Source organism: Hypanus sabinus, chromosome 5, assembly GCF_030144855.1.
Source record: "Hypanus sabinus isolate sHypSab1 chromosome 5, sHypSab1.hap1, whole genome shotgun sequence".
Classification (NCBI taxonomy): domain Eukaryota; kingdom Metazoa; phylum Chordata; class Chondrichthyes; order Myliobatiformes; family Dasyatidae; genus Hypanus; species Hypanus sabinus.
The window spans coordinates 134,332,097-134,348,752 of record NC_082710.1 but is presented as its reverse complement, the minus strand read 5'-3'; the positions used below and the strand labels follow the sequence as shown (position 1 = coordinate 134,348,752).

At 43.6% G+C, this 16,656-nt stretch overlaps 1 long non-coding RNA gene across 1 annotated transcript; it reads right to left on the bottom strand.

Annotated features, from left to right (window-relative positions):
* Positions 1-1,653: 1,653 nt before the first annotated feature.
* LOC132394380 (uncharacterized) lies at positions 1,654-15,598 on the bottom strand. The gene is made up of 3 exons (XR_009512296.1): positions 15,487-15,598; positions 3,991-4,122; positions 1,654-2,540 (listed from the first exon to the last, which is right to left on the bottom strand). It is a non-coding gene; the product is annotated as an uncharacterized LOC132394380 (long non-coding RNA).
* Between the last annotated feature and the right edge of the window lie 1,058 nt (positions 15,599-16,656).

Sequence of the window (16,656 nt, the reverse complement as noted above, 5' to 3'; positions counted from 1 at the left end):
TGTATTCCTACAAGTGTTTCACATAAATATGCTCCGCGATTGGGAGGGTATTACCCATGATGAACAGAGGTGAATTCATGACATTTTGTAGGATTTTCCATTCAAAGGTATTGGTGTTTCCATACCAGGCTGTTATGCAGCCAGACAATATATTCTCTACTACACATCTATGGGAGTTTATTGAAATTGTAGGTATCATGCCAATAATCTGCAGACTCCTAAGGAAGTAGAAGCACTGCCATGCTTTCTTTGTGATTGCACTTATGTGCTGGATCCAGGATGGATCCTCTTAAATAGTAACACCTAGGAATTTAAAGCTGCTATCCTTCTCCACTTCTGACCCTTTAATGCGGCTTGGTTCATGGACCTCTGGTTTCCCTCTCCTGAAGTCATTGGTCTTACTGACAAGGGGTGAACCACTCAGCCAAGTATTCGATTCCCTCCTGTATGCTGATTCATCTCCACCTTTGACTCTACAAGATCTTCTCTTATTCTTCTGAATTCTAGTGAGTAGAGACATAAGGGGCTCAATCTCTCTGATAGGCTAATCTGCTCATCTTTGGAATCCACTTGGTGAATCTCCTCTGCACTGACTCTGAATACTTGTACACTATTACCCCCCAGAGCTGTGGTTTAGCCCTCTGATTATACATATGAATCACAGCATTTCTTCCATCATATCTTGCTGAGTCACATTTGACAGTCCCTACACTGCATTGTTTTTGTGGCTTGCACCAGGTGCATATCTAGTCCCTGCCCATGGAATTTACCTCTCCGTTTACTTTTGGAAGATAGGATTGCCGTCAAACTTAACAACATTCCTTGTCAGGGAAACATTCAGGGAAAATTAAAGGTTTGGGTTTGGCAAATAAAGGGACGGCTGTCAATAGTGAAATAATTGAATCCTGGATAATCAGAAGAGCAGAATTAGATCAGAGAAAGTCTGAAAAATTACAGAGAACATGAGTAAACGGGAAGCTTCCTTTTCTATTTTGGAGTTATCCTGTGTGCAGTACTAATTGTAATTCTAGCTGCCTCTACAGTACCAACTCTTCATATACCAACTACCCTCTGCCTGAAAAGGGTAATCCTCAAGTCCCTTTTAAATCTTTCCCCTTCACCTTAACTCGACAGTCTGTCCTTGATGCACCATCAATAACTCTGAGATGTGGGTTAAGGTAGGCTTTTATTGGCTGGAAGAAAGAACAAGCAGCAAGTGACCACCACACAACATCCTGGAGACTGAGGCCGGGGCTGTGCCTCCAATTGCCTTTATACTGGGGTCTGTGGGAGGAGCCACGGTCTGTGGGAGGAGCCACAGGAGCAGTCAGCGGGGGTGTGTGTCCAGACAGGTATATGTAGTTCACCACAGTCCTCTAAGCCTTAGACATCCCCACCTTGGTAAAAAGACTGACCATCCATTTATTCACATCCTTCATGATTTTATAAACCTCTTTTGGGTCACCCTTCGGCCTCCTACATTCCAGAGAAAAATACTTCAATCTATTCAGCCCTTTTTTCTCCACCTATTCCAGGGAGGTTCAATGGGTGGATCAAAAGATTTTATAAAAGAAACTCATTTTTCTCTCTTGTACAAATGGGTTTTTTACAACAGCTTTATTCTCAGTCTTTTCAGCATTCAGTTTCCCCAAATGAAGCAACATTTCTCATTTCTAACTCACTCATTGATTAGCTGCTGAGCCAGATATTCCCTCCAAACCTCTTTCGGCAGTCTGACCATCACCATAATTCCGGACTCTGTGACATAGAGCACCATTGACATTGTTGTTTATCCACACCTTGCAGTCAGAAGGTTGTAGGTTCAAATGCATGGAGATTGCCTCTGATGTATTGTAGAGTTGACAAATACCGAACTAAAGAAACTCTAACAGTTGCCAACTCTTTACTGAAGATGAGTTACCAACCATCATATGTACTTTGGTTTCACTTGCAATTACTTCATCAGTTACACATGTGACTTAGTTATATGCTGTATACACATAAAAATAATACCCTTATTTTCCTCTATGAATGATTACAGTATACAGAAATACCTACTGATAAACACAGGCGATTTTGCAGATGCTGTAAATCTAGAGCAGCACAGACAAAATGCTGGAGGAATTCAGCAGGCCAGTCTGCATCTACGGAAAGGAATGAACAGTCGAGGTTTCAGGCTGTGACCCTTCTATGTATTGATAGCTTTCTTTGGCATTGTGACCTTCTTAGGTGTGTTTGAATCTCTACCCATTGCTTGATCTGATTTCACTGTTGACTTATGTCTTCTCTGAATGTGGCTGGTTCTCCACTGGTTTCTGGAATAAACCTTTCAACATGTTTCTCCAGTATATCTCCCACTGAAGTCATCTGCTCCATGTGAATACATTTTCTTTAATTCAAACAAAATATTGTTTGGTTATTTTTCACCAATACCTCACTTCCATTTGTCATGGTCCATTGCTCTTCATTATCAGCCGAACAAACTTGTGGGCCCGAGGATAGGTAGGGCCCCTGGTCCTGATGGAATGCATCCCAGGGTCCTGAAAGAAATGGTGGAAGTTATAATAGAGGCTTTGGTGATAAGTTACCAAAATTCTCTAGACTCTGGGCAGGTCTTGATAGATTGGAAGACAGCAAGTGTTGTGCCACTGTTCAAAAGAGGGTGTAGGCAAAAGACAGGTAACTATGGGCCAGCTAGTTTAACAAATGTCATTGGGAAAAGCTTGAAGCTATCATTAAAGAAGAAATAGCAAGACATCTGGAAAGAAATGGATCGATCTTACTGGAGTTCTTTGAGGATATAATGAGCACAGTCGATAGAGGGGAACAGATGTACGTTATTTACTTGGATTTCCAGAAGGCATTCAATAACGTGCCACATGAAAGACTCACCATAAGATAAGGATGCATAGAGTTGGGGTGATGGATAGAGGATTGGGTAACTAATAGAGAATAGAGAGCTGGGATACATGGGGGTTCCTCTGATTAGCAATCAGTGGTGTGTGGTGTGCCACAGGGGTCGGTGCTGGGCCTGCAACTGTTCACGATACACATTAATGATCTGGAAGAGGGGACCTAGTGTAGTGTACCTAAGTTTGCTGATGATACTAAATTGAGTGGAAAAGAAAATTGTGCAGAAGATACAGAGAGTCTGCAGAGAGATATAGATAGGTTAAGTGAATGGACAAGGGTCTGGCAGATGGATTACAATGTTAGTAAATGCAATGTCATCCACTTTGGAAGGGAAAGTGAAAGAGCAGATTATTATTTAAATGGTACAAAATTGCAGCATGCTGCTGTGCAGTGGGCCTTGGGAGTGCTTGTGCATGAATCACAAAAGGTTGGTTTGCAGGTGCAGCAGGCTATCAAGAAGGCAAATGGAATGTTGCCCTTCATTGCTAGAGGAATTGAATTTAAAAGCAGGGAGGCTATGCTGCAACTGTACAGGGTACTGGTGAGACCGCACCTGGAGTACTTCATGTAGTTCTGGTCTCCTTACTCAAGGAATGATATACTGGTTTTGGAGGCGGTGCAGAGGAGGTTCACCAGGTTGATTCCAGAGATGAGGGGGCTTAGACTATGAGGAAAGTTTCAGTCACTTGGGACTGTAATCGCTGGAATTCAGAAGAATGAGAGGAGATCTTATAGAAACATACAAAATTATGAAATTGAGATAAGATAAAGGCAGGAAAGTTGTTTCCACTGGTAGGTGAGACAAGAACTAGGGGACATAGCCTCAATATTCGAGGGAGTGGATTTAGGATGGATATCAGGAGGAAATGCTTTTCCCGGGGAGTGGTGAACCTATGGAATTATCTGCCCAATGAAGCAGTGGAGGCTACCTCAGAAAATTATATTTAGGACAAGGTTGTATAAATTTTTGTATAGGAAGGGAATTAAGGGTTATGGGGAAAAGGCAGGTAGGTGAATGGCGGAGTAGTCTCTACAGGCCAGATGGCCTTCTCCTGCTCCTATATCTTATGTTCGTACCTTCTTATGTCAACTGAACAGGATCTGTAGTGAGCGATGATATAGGTTTTGCCATTGCTTGAACTGCTATCGCTCCACCCTCTTCCCAAAGCTGGGCTTGGGTAAACTCAGCAACAATGATGTTAGTATGTACTGCAGGAAATAGAAATGTTAGAATTAAGGAAAACACCTTTCAGCATTGAAGCTAGATCTGCTAATCACCAAGATTTCAATAATCTTTCACCTCAGTTCCATTTTCCTAAGCTAACTCTCAGGCCTGCACAGCAGGCACCTCCCAGTCTCCACCCAGCTAACAACTAACTCTGCCTTTTGTTTACTACTCATCACCTGAAACCTATTTAAACCTACCTCTAACCCACATCCCATCAAACCAGTCAGATGCAGTCAGTTGTCCTTATCCTTCAGGTAACTTGCCTTATTGTGTTCAGTATCTGTTTTCCCTTGTTCTGTGTCCCCTTGTGTAATTTATTATTAAAGTTATTGATCACTGCTAAGTTGTCTCCACTGTTCTGTGCTTGGGCCAAGCCTCCTCGAGATGTCCTGTCAGGATGGGTGCAGCTACGATTAGCTCAGCAGAGTTTGCTTGCCTAAAGTAGGTTGTCCACCTTAATGATTGCACAATACAGAAGCAGAAGGAAACCATTGACCATCTGCTCACCACTCTCAACCAACTCTCTGTCTCATTATGGCAACCCTCTGCCAGTCAACCTCCTCCCTCAGAGCCCTGGATTCTGGTACCCAAACACTTTGATAGGTCCTGAGCCCAATGCTGCAATTTCCTGTAGCAGTGCATCTTGCATTTCAGCCATCTCTCTATTCTACAGCCTGAGCCAGGGTTGCCTTCACCCTCTCTCTCGACAGGGCGAACTCTGACTTGGGTCACCACTAACTGGAGTAATGGAACCACCATGAGTAATTTACTGCGGAGGTGCGCTGGGTTCTCAACCATCCACGAAGTGAAGGGAGTAGTAGATCAGGTAGTTGGCTTGTGTCAAGGCTTACATTCGGTGCTGGATTACACTGTGGAATTCAGGACATCCGCGGCAAAGTGCAGCCGGAATGCAGAAGTGAAGTGCTGCTGGCCCATTACGATCACAGCCTCTCAGTGCAATTGAAGGATGAGATGTCCACTGTCCACCTGTCCACTGACCTCGAAAGCCTCATCACTCTGGCCCTCCAAATCATCAAGTGCCTGATGGAACAACCCTCCAGATCATCGGCCCAATTCCATTCCCAGAACCATTTCAGGCTGCAGGCCCTCGTCATCAATGGCTCCAGAACACATGCAGTTACAGAGAGCTCCTTTAATCTCCCAGAGCATGAGTATTAGTGCAAAGACTTCGTGTGCACTTATTACAGAGTTGTCGGTCACCCTTGCATCAAATATCCATTGCTTCTGCGAAAACTGCACCACCTCGTAGAAATGTGGGACCTTCAGTCTGATAACCTCAGCCCTGATCTCTCTTTCCAGGAACACCGTCTGATTCACTCTCTCTGTCCTCCTTCACACACCGAAGGGGTGCGTGCACAGGAGCTTCTAATGGATTCTAGCGCAGCAGGCAATGTTTAGACCTGGACTCTGTGTGTGCAGCTTGGGCTCCCTACTCTCACCCCTTCTGCATCATGGCCATTGACTGATGTCCCTCGGGACCTGGGATGGTCAGAGTACACACAGCCTGTGCACGTGAGCATCGGAGAGCATAGCTAGTCCATCCCTTAGGTTACCCTTGGCTCTCCACCAACAACCCTTACTTCACCTGGTCCTCCTGTTCACTGCTGAGTTCGAGACCCATCTGCTGGACCACCTGACACACTCAACCATACCAAACTCCCACAGGAATACCACGACTTATCAATTACTTTCAGTAAAAGGACCTCCAGCACCTTGTCACTTCGCAGACCACCGAACTGTGTGATCGAACTCCTCCCAGACTCCAGCCCTCCCTGTGGACAATTGTTCTCTCTGTCCCCTCTTGAGACCCAAGCCATGAATGACTACTTTGCTAAAGTGCTACATCATTCCAGTGCAGGACGCTTCTTTGTCAAGATGAAAGATGGGGGTCTTCATCCATGCTTCAACTACTGTTAAGAAACCATTAAGAACTGCTACCCTCTTCCCTTTGATGGATAGCACATTTGAATACTCCATGTGGCCCAGATATTCACCAAACTGAATCTACAGTGTGTGTACAACCTGGTCTACTTCCATCAGTGGGATGAGTTGAAAGTGGCAATCATACACTGGCCACTACAAATACTTGCTGGTGCTTTTCGGACTTTCCAACAGTCAGGCCGTTCTCCAAGCCTTAATCAGCAAGATCCTCTGACACATTCCACACAAGTATGTGCTCATCTACCTCACCGACATCTTCATCTTCTTCGACGACCCTCCCATGACAGTGTCTGTTATGTCTGATCAGTCCCTTAGCATCTCCTCAAAAACCAGCTGCATTGTAAGTTAGATAAATGCCAGTTCCACACTCCAGTCATTTCTGTCCTAGATTACATCCTTTTACCTCAAGGTAAGGACTCAGTGAAAGTGCACTCCTTTGTCGAGTGGCCCTGATCTTGCTCTCTCAAACAGCTACAGCGCTTCTTGGGCTTCTCCATCCTCTAACGTCATTTCATCAGGCACTACAGCCAAATTATAACAGGGAGCTCAACAGACGCTTCAGCATTAGACTCCCATTCTCCAGAATCAAAACCCCTCTGGACCTTCAGTGGTAGATGTGGGCACATCTGACATGGGCACAGTGGTCTTCTTTTCCCAGCAGGGACAGGTGGGAAGACACATCCTTGTGCTTTCTAATACAAGCTTAACTCTACACAGTGCATTATGGAGTAGGAGACGGGGAGATATTCCCCATTAAATGGGCCTTGGAGGAATAGAGACGCTGGCTGATGGGATATACTGAGTACTTCCTGATCTGGACTGACCACCAAGACCTCATATCGAAACAACACACCCAACAAATGAACCCATGTCAGGTTTTCTTCCACAATTCAACTTCCCCATCTCCTACTGACCCAGCTCCCAGAATACTAAGGGAGGTGCTCTGCCGCAACAATTCAATCCAGCTGAAATGGAGACTGACCCTCAGCCCATTGTCCCATCCTCACAGATCCTTGCCACATTCATCTGGGATCTTGAGAACCAGCTGTGTCAGACCTTACCTCATAAGCATGCTCCAGCCGATGCACCTGACAACCACATGTACGTGCCAGAGGCTGTGTGCTCTAAGGCACTCCAGTGGGCCCACTCCTTACCCTTCTCTGGCCTTTCAAACACACAATGAACTCTGGATTTTCAATGACGCTGGTTCTGGTGGATCACCATGATCACAGATGTATGTCAGTTTGCCACTGCCTGCCCTCAATGTGCCCAGTCCAATTCCTCCAACTAGTGGCCTTCTGGGCTCCTGCGGCCTCTGGTAGACCTTTGATGCCCGAGGTCCCACATCACCATGGAGTTCACCATAGTTTTGCCCCCCCCCCCCCTCCAGTGGGGCCTCGGTGATGACAGCGGTGGACCAGTTCTCCAAGGTGGCCGACACAACTGCCCTTCCCAAACTTACGTCAGCTGATTAGATGACGGACTTGGTTCTCCAACAAGTAGTTCCCCTTCATGGTTTCTAACAGGACATTGTGTTGTACCAGGGTCCGCAATTATTCTCTTGTTTCTGGTGAACCTTCTTCTCCCTCCTCCACACCTCGGTGAGCTTGGTCGGTCAGAAAGAGCCGATCAGCAAGTGTAGAAGTTTCTAGCGATGTTTTGCTGCCTCTAACTCAACCACGTGGAAGAAGTGTCTGCTCTTGGTTGTACCATCCCGCAATCTACACACCTTCTCGGCCACAAGTATGTCACCAACTGAAGTGCTACCAACACTAGTTGCTCCCCATGGAGGAACTAACAGTGGATGTCCCAGCCACAGAATCCTGGTTTGCCAATGCCAGAATGCTTGGGAGAGAGCGTGGAGGATCTTAGCTTCCAACCATACCTACTGCCACTAGGCTAACCTTCATTTGCACCCAGCCACACTACTCTGGGGACTGTGCCTGGCTGTTCACTTGAGATCTTCCCCTGCGTATTAACTCCCACAAGCCCTCGCCCCGGTTCTTTGGTTCCTTTAAGATTAACCATTGCATCAACCCAGTCACTTGCTGTCTCCAGCTGCCAACTCCCCTCTTTGATGCCATCCAGTTTCAACTTAGATTAAGTTCAAGTTCTAGTCTAATTGTCTTTCAACTACTCATGAATACCCATGAGCACAGCCAAACGAAGCAGTGTTACTCCAGGGCCAAGGTGCAAAACACAATACAAACAGTGATACACAGCACAGGGCACATATAAGATAGCAAGCACATATAAGATATCAGTCACACACAAAAAATATGTAGTCCAGGTCCCTGAGTCCATGAATTTTGCATCAGTCTGCAGCTGAACACAATACAGCTTGTTTGCTGCCAAGTGAGCACTGAGCAGCAACACCAACTCCAGCTCATCAAGAAGTTCCACCGAACCCATCCAGGTCAATCGGGAGCTGAACATGGGGGTGAGGAGCGTGTTATATCAGGCCTGCACAGGCAGCCACCTCCCAGTCTCCATCCAGCTAACAGGAGTCATCTGTCACTCATTTGCAACTCATCACCTGCAGCCTATTTAAACCCAGCTCTACATCTCCTGACACTAACCTCATAACTTCTGATTGCCATAACACTTGAAAATATTGAATGGTTTCATTAAGTGAAATGATGACTTTTGGCTTCACAATCTACCACATTATTGTCTTGCACCTTATTGTCTGCAATTGCTTTCTAATTGCAATGCCTCATTCCACATTCTGTTCTGTTGTACTACTTGAATGTATAGATTTGAATCGATGGCATGTCATACAAAGTTTTTCATTGTACTTTCTTACTTGTGACAATAATAAACCAATCAACTAACTTACTAATTTATCTGAACTATTGATCTTTGCTCTACCGGTCTCTGGGCAAGAAAATTCAAAACATTCACTCGTCTTTGTGTGAAAAATTTTCTCCTGAGTCAGACAAAATAGTCACCACCATACTTGAGACTGTGGCTCATTGTTCTAGACTCCCCAGGCAGGGGAAACACTCTAGCTTCATTCCTCCCATCAAGCAAAGTATAAATTGAGCAAATTTTAATATGATCATCTCTCATTCTTTCAAATGTGAACATAGTTTGGTATTTGAATAGGAAATTAGTATTCATGATTAGACACAAGAAAACTTACCTCTTGAAAGCTGTTGTGAGTTTAAAAATGCATCTTTCATTTGGACCACTAAAGGCTGGATGCAGAAATGAGAAATTTTAAAAAGCTGTAGATGCTAGAAAACTGAGCTAGATTTAGAAAGTTAAATCTGTGGAGAAACAGATTTAAGTTTCAAATCAAAGACTTTTCACCAGGAATGGGGGATTAAAGTACATTTAACTCTATTCCCCCTCATGCAATGCTTAGATATGCAACATAAGAGACTGCAGATGCTGGAATCTGGAGCAACAAATAAGGAGCTGAAGAAACTCAGGTAGCATCTGCAGGGGAAAAGGACAGTTGGGGTTTCAGGTCACGACCTTTCATAGACAGGAGATAATCTGTATAAAGAAGTGAAGTGAAAATGAACAAAAGCTGACAGGTTAGAACTGATAGAAGGATCCAGATGAGGAAGATTGGGAGCAGATGGAGGATGGAAGAGTGCCAATAGCAACAGAAGCAGGCAGGTGATGGGTGGAGGCAGAAAAAGGCTGCAGATAATGGACTTGATCGGAAGGTGAACTGAGGTCCATTGCTAATTCTTCAGGAATACCATGACTTGCAAAACTTAATCACTGCCCAACCATGTATTCAACTATTGTGCATGATTTCAAATATCAGTCTCTCTGCTGAAGCCTAACAACTGACAACTATATGGAACTACTTCACGTGTACAATTATTTTATGTCTCACTCCCACTCCCATTTCCATACCCAGACAGACTCACTCATCCGATTAATACACCATACAATCCCACTCCAGAGGACAAAGATCTCTCCTGCCTCTCCAGGGCACTCCATTTGGAGTTTGAAGGCAAACAAGACTGCAGGTGCTGGAATCTAGAACAAAAATGGAACTTTTGAAGTACTCAACAGGTCCAGCAGCAACTATAGAGACAACAGGTGTGGGTCTATTTTTTTGGCCAAGACCTTCCATGAAAACGGAACCTGTGCAGGAAGTACTACCAGTATACAATACATGGCGGAATCGGTAGGTGATGGGTGGAACTAGATGGGGAGGGGGATGAAGGGCTGGTGGAGAAGTTGGGGGAGTGGAGCTGTGGCAGAGACTAGTAGATGATGAGTGGATTCACATGGGGGAGGGGATGTGGGACAGAAAGAAATGTTGAGAGAGTGGATGAGAGGAAACAACAAAGGAAGGGAAAAATCTAGGCAGGCAGGTGAGTATGTGAGGGAGAAGAGCACACAGTTATTTTCTTTAGATTGGCAAAATAAAGTAAGTCCCAGGCTCTGCTCTTGTGTGTAAGAAAAAGATCCATGGCATTAATTCACAGAAAAAATAGAGGATATTTATTCCTGTTTCCTGACAAATTAATCCCTCAATCATTATTCCCAACAGCAGATTATTACCATGCTTCTGCTTGCAGGAGCTTGTTATGCATGTGGAATTGCTGATGCAACAAGCTATAAATTAAAACTGCTTACTCTTTGAGAAGTAGTTCATTGGCTGTAATTTGCTTTGGGATCTCCTGAGGTCAAAAATAGAGCATCATAAATTCAAGCCCTTTGATGTCAAAGTTTTGCAAGCAAACGTCGGTATGTTTCCTGGTACTTAAACCCAATCATTACAGGCATAATGCAAGATATATTTTGGAGTGCTTTCAACTGATGACTCTCCATTGTTTGAGCAGCACATACAAGATGCTGGAGGAACTCAGTGGGTCAGGCAGCATCTACGGAGGGCAATAGACCGTCAATGCTGTGGACTGAGGTGTTTCATATGGACTGAGTGACAGAGGGTGAATTAAAGAGTGGTGGGAAGAGCTGGAGCAAGAGCAGGCGGGTGATAGGTGAATCCAGGTGAGGTGGGGTGATAGGCAGAAAAGGAGAGTGGAGAGCAGGAATATGCCAGAAGCTGACAGGTGATGTGTGGGGAGGAGAGTTTTGTGTCAGATCATGGAAACCAGGGCATGGGGTTATGGGAGAGAAAGAGGGAAAGGCAGGAGGTACTGATACAGGGTGTAGAGGAAAGCATGTAAGAAGCAGAGAGAGAGAGAAGCGATGAGCAGAGCTCCTGTGCATTTCTTTCTAACTGGAGAATCAGAATCAGTTTTATCATCACTGACATGAATTTGTTGTTTTATGACCTCAGGACAGAACAAGTCATAAAAATTGTTATGTTAAATAGATAAATAGTGCAAAAGAGTAATATTGAGGTCATGTTCATCGGTTCATGGACTGTTCAGAAACTTGGTGGCTGTGGGGAAGAAGCTGTTCTGAAAACATTGAGTGTTGGTCCTTTGGGCTCCTATACGCCCTCCCCGATGTTAGTACCAAAAAGAACATATGTCCCCTATAATGCAGGTCCTTCATGGTGGATGCTGCCTTTTTGAGCCACGACATCTTGCAGGTGTCCTCAATGGCAGGGAAGTTTGTTCCCATGATAGTTTTGGCTGAGTCTACAGCCCTTGGCAGATCCTAAGCACAGGAGCCTACAGAATGCAGTTGTTTAAATATGGCACTGGGGGTAACATGCCCATAGGATGACCCGGATTGCAACCTGCTTTTGGATCTAGTGATTTTGTGATATTGTGGTTCCTCAGAAGTTAAGAATGAAGCATAAAATATGGTGCTATTGGCCACAGTAAATATCATGATAACATAGAACGAACGAAGAGCAAATTAGAACAAAATTGTGGTCATCTTATACTAAAAACTAGCTCAGACCAAAGAGCTAACAAGACATTGCAGTGGTAAGTAATAAGCAATGAAATAATCAGGTTTTAGTAGCATGACACAGGCTGCAGAGAAACTTCTAGGTAAATACAGGATCTGCTATACTACAGTTACTGAAAATTCACTGAACAATTACACATATGCAGGTAATTATATAAAATTATAAGCAAGCACTGGAAAGTTAAAATACACGAAAAGTGTCGATTCTACACCCTAATCCAACAACGCTACCGACAAATGGGGTGAGGAGACAACGTTCTTGCCACTGATATTATGCAGTGAGCAAACGGTCATGACAGGCCGCATTAAGAAACAAAAATCACCTGGAGCATTCGAAACTTCCTCGTCCCACAAAATAAATTCTTCCTGTCTGCTGCTGGGTGCTCCGGATGAACGTTAATAAGCTCCCACCAGCTCACCTCATGGGAGTCCCCAGACAAAAAGTAGCAGATTTTCTACTGAGCTACCATTCAGCTCAGAAACAGACCCTTTGTCCCAGAGTGTCTCTGCTGATCATCAGCCACTGACTTTCATTAAACCTGCCACAAGTTATTTTATCTTACCCACATTTGCAACAGCTCCCTCAAATTAGAGGGCATAGGTTTAAGGTGAGAGGAGAAAAAAATGAAAGGAAATCTGAGAAATAAGTTTTTCACATAATGAGTGATGGGCAGATGCAACTAACTTTCGGAGGAAGAGGTGGATGTAGGTACAATGCAATGTTTTAAAAAAATTGGACAAGTACGTGGATCAGAAATGTTTAGAGAGACAAAGGCCAAATGCAATCAAATGGGACTAGCTTATGGTGGGCACGGATGGTTTGGGCTGTTTGACTGCTATATCCATTCCACCGCTGTCACAGTGCACGCTTGCTGGACTGGACCCCAAAGCAGAGGAATGGCAGAGTCCCTCTGTCATAGTGTTTGCTGGTGATGACTCAACCCAGGCGCAGAGGATGGCAGACGTTGTCATGGTGAGACAAAAACTAGACATAGGAATAGCAACAGAGCATCGTGACCGAGTGACACCACGAGATAAATCATTCTCCACAAACTTAGTCAGACTCCGCTTACAGAGGACAATGAGAGCTGCCTTTAAATAATCGTAGAACGCGCGAAATATATGCTGCTCACTATCAACCTGACGAGACTAAACGGTACGCAGCTAGGCTTAATGGCTCTAACTATTAATAACTACAGGTGCCCAAGAAACCCAGAAGCTCTACTGCAAGCCACAGACAACCACTCACTCACACATTAAAAACAATTTACAGTGGCCCATTGACCTATCAGCCTGCATATTTTTGGGATGCAGGAGGAAACTGGAACAGCCAGAGGGAGTTCGCGCAGAATGAGAACATGCAGGCTCCACACAGGCAGCACTCCAGGTCAGGACTCAACCGGGGTTACTGAAGCTGAGGCACTGGCTCTTGCAGCTGAGCAACTGTGCCACTTTACCACTGCTTACTTCTAGAAACACAAAAGCAGGACATGGGCCTGGTTAGTCCCAAAAGACCACAGACATAGGAGCAGAAAAAGAGGGATTGGATGGTGAAGAGTAGGAAGATGGAGTGTGGAAGGAGAAGGCGTAGAGGAAGGGAAGGGGAGATGGAGAGGTGGAGGTACAAGAAAGAAGGAGAAATGTAATGGGAGATCAGGCGATGGGATCACTGACCACACCTTACCAAAGTGTGTCTGGTCTTGACTGAGAATTATTTCAATCCAGACTACTGTTTTTCCGCATCCAAGTGAAAGGCCTAGACTGCCAGTTTCTCTCTACAGATGCTGCCTGGCTCATTGACTTCTTCCAGCACCTTGGTTTTTATGCTTGATTCCAGAATCTACAATTTCTTGTGTCTCAATCATATTTCCACAAGGTAAAAAAAAACAATTTATTAGTGTACATCCCCGTTTCTGCTTGTCTTTTTGTTTTTATTCCAAACTAACAATATATTGTTTCAGCAATTGACAGCAAGCTGATCATCAATCAGTCTAAGGGAGTAGTGTGGAGTGCAGAGATAAAATGAACTACAGCATATCAATTTGCCTGCTGACATCATACCACAAACTCAATTCTTCCTCTGGGAATCGGATGCCTGTTTGTTCATGGGGCAGGTGTTACCTGTTTATTGATGAATGATTGGATTTGAAGGATATTCAGGTTATGAAAAGAATTCAACGGATGACATTTTGAAACAACAGATATTCATCTCGATGGCAAAAATGTTTTTTTTGTCAGTGTAAAATGTATTCAATGCTAAGCCAAAATATTCCAAATCCATTATAAGGGATCTAAGTGTGTTTAATTTATTCTTAGTCTTTCCATGGGTTTATGATTACCGACTTGTTTTGATCTGTATATGTTCTTTACCTTCCTTTGCTGCTTTCTTTTTTTATTTGTTAATTGTCTCAGCTTTTCTTTACTTTTGATTCACTTTGTAACAAGCATTTCTTTTTCATTTTCATTTCTGAAACTGGTCCAAGCCTTGAAAAGGCTCTGCCCTTTGTTTTCTCTGTTCCTGCCATCTCTTTAGATTAACTCAACCAATTCTGAATCTGGTGATGTGAATAGAAAGTTTTGCTCACCCACAGGATTCCTGATGCTGGCCTCAAAGAAGGGCTTTAGATTAGTGATGAGTGCAAACCTTACAATTATAATATCATAATTTGTGATGTCATTTGATTGTCACAGAGGTAATTAATTGGTGCAGAAATATGAGCTAATTGCACTTAAATCAGATTGTAACATTGTCTTTGAATGGGAGGTGAATAGAGAGAGAGAGGAGAATTTGAGGGGAATGGAGAGAGGAGGAGGAGAAGGGGTGGAGAGAGGAGGAGGAGAAGGGGTGCAGAGAAACATGAGGAAAAATTATTTAACTTTAGAAGTGAAGAAGTCTGTCAGCTGGAAGATGAGGTGATTAAACAACTTTTGCTCTGAGATGCAAGTGACAACCTGTGTTAATCTTACCCAATGGGTCCACTGGGCTTGGTGTGGCATGTGTCCAAGCTGGAGTCAGTGCTGCCTCCCAGAGTTTTCTTGGCCAAAGGCAAGCTGTATTGTGTTCAACTGCTGCAACATTCATGGACTCAGGGACTTGGACTGCATTTTTTTGTGTGACTGTAGTTTACTGATATCTTATATGCGTTATATCTTATACCCTAGCCATGTATGATGCTGGTACTGTGTTTTGCACCTTGGCCCCGGAATAACACTGTTTCATTTGGCTGTATTCATGGGTATTCATGCATGGTTACATGACTATTAAACTTGAACTTGAACATAATGACTTTACTCCCTGACGATAGAGATGTGTGATGACACTCTGGAATAAATGAATACATTCTCACATCTTCTCAAGCCACCTCTCAATGAAGGCAGACATCGATGATAACATTTGCCGTTACCTTCAGTGCAGCAGCAAATCCTTTGACCACCTGGAGAAAAATCAAGATCAAGAGCTCAAATCTGACCTATGTGATGCCTGTGATCCCAGTCACCCTATATGCTTGAGAGACATGGATTACCTTCAGCAGATCCTCAAAGCACTGGAAAGGTCGCACGAAAGGGACTTCTCCAAATCCACCTGAAAGTTAAGCAAACTGAAGCCAACATCTCCCAGGTATCAACTCAACATTGAGGCCCGAGTTACATTCATTTGGCCGCATCGGGCAGGCCACTTCATTATATGCGCGACGCATATAAACAAATACACTATTATGGACCTTATCACAACAAAGGATTATCAGGTAGTCAGAGGAAATAATTCAAGGATAGTCCCAATGTTTCCTTTTGCAGAACTCAACATCAGTAATGCCTTCAGTGAATCCTTGGTCAAAATGAAGATGGAATTTTCAGGTTAGCATTAAAAAGATTCTGTCTGGGTCTACTTGCTTAAAGAAGACTAGTGTTCATGGTGAAAGAAACTTGCCTGATGCCTAACTATCCACTTACCTGCCCCATCACCTATCTCCATCCCCATCTATAGAATGGCCTCATCAGTGCTCTCAGACCAAAATGAGCCAGGCGTGGAAACAGGTTGTTCTCAATCTGAAATGAATATTTAAAAAGAAAAAGAAGATAACAGCAGTGAAGACTGTTTTTAAATTGCTTTAGTTGTAGAGTGGGTTGGAATGTCATGAAAGCAAAGTGGAACCCTTTATAGCGATAGAATTCATTTTCTTCTTTATTTAACTCACAAATAGAATGCTCTTAAAATGGATTGTATTGTCCTCCAGATGAATGGGAAAAAATTTAAAATGTTTGTTTGGTTTTAATGATCAGAAGTAAGGGAAGGTTGCGAATTGAGATCAACTATCTAATCTGCATTCCTACTTAGTAAGGTAGCATACCAGGAGTACTAACACCCACAAAGTACCTTCATGTCTGCAATCATGCAATGCACTTAAACCGGTTTGTTCCTTTGTACTGAAACCAGTGATGTTGTTCAATGCTGCTATCTTTAGTTGTTCTAAATAGAAACAAACTGGTATAACGACTACATTGTAGATGATTAGACAACTTTGAGCACATTTTTAACTGTCTTACAGAGTTCACAGAAATAACTCAAATGCATTTTTCCCCCATGATTAAAATCAGCAAACAATTAACCCTGAGAGTGTTTTTAACATCACAAATCTTGGTGATAGTCTGGTGGGGGAAAATAAATTGCTGTGTATGATCACGTCATCACCGAA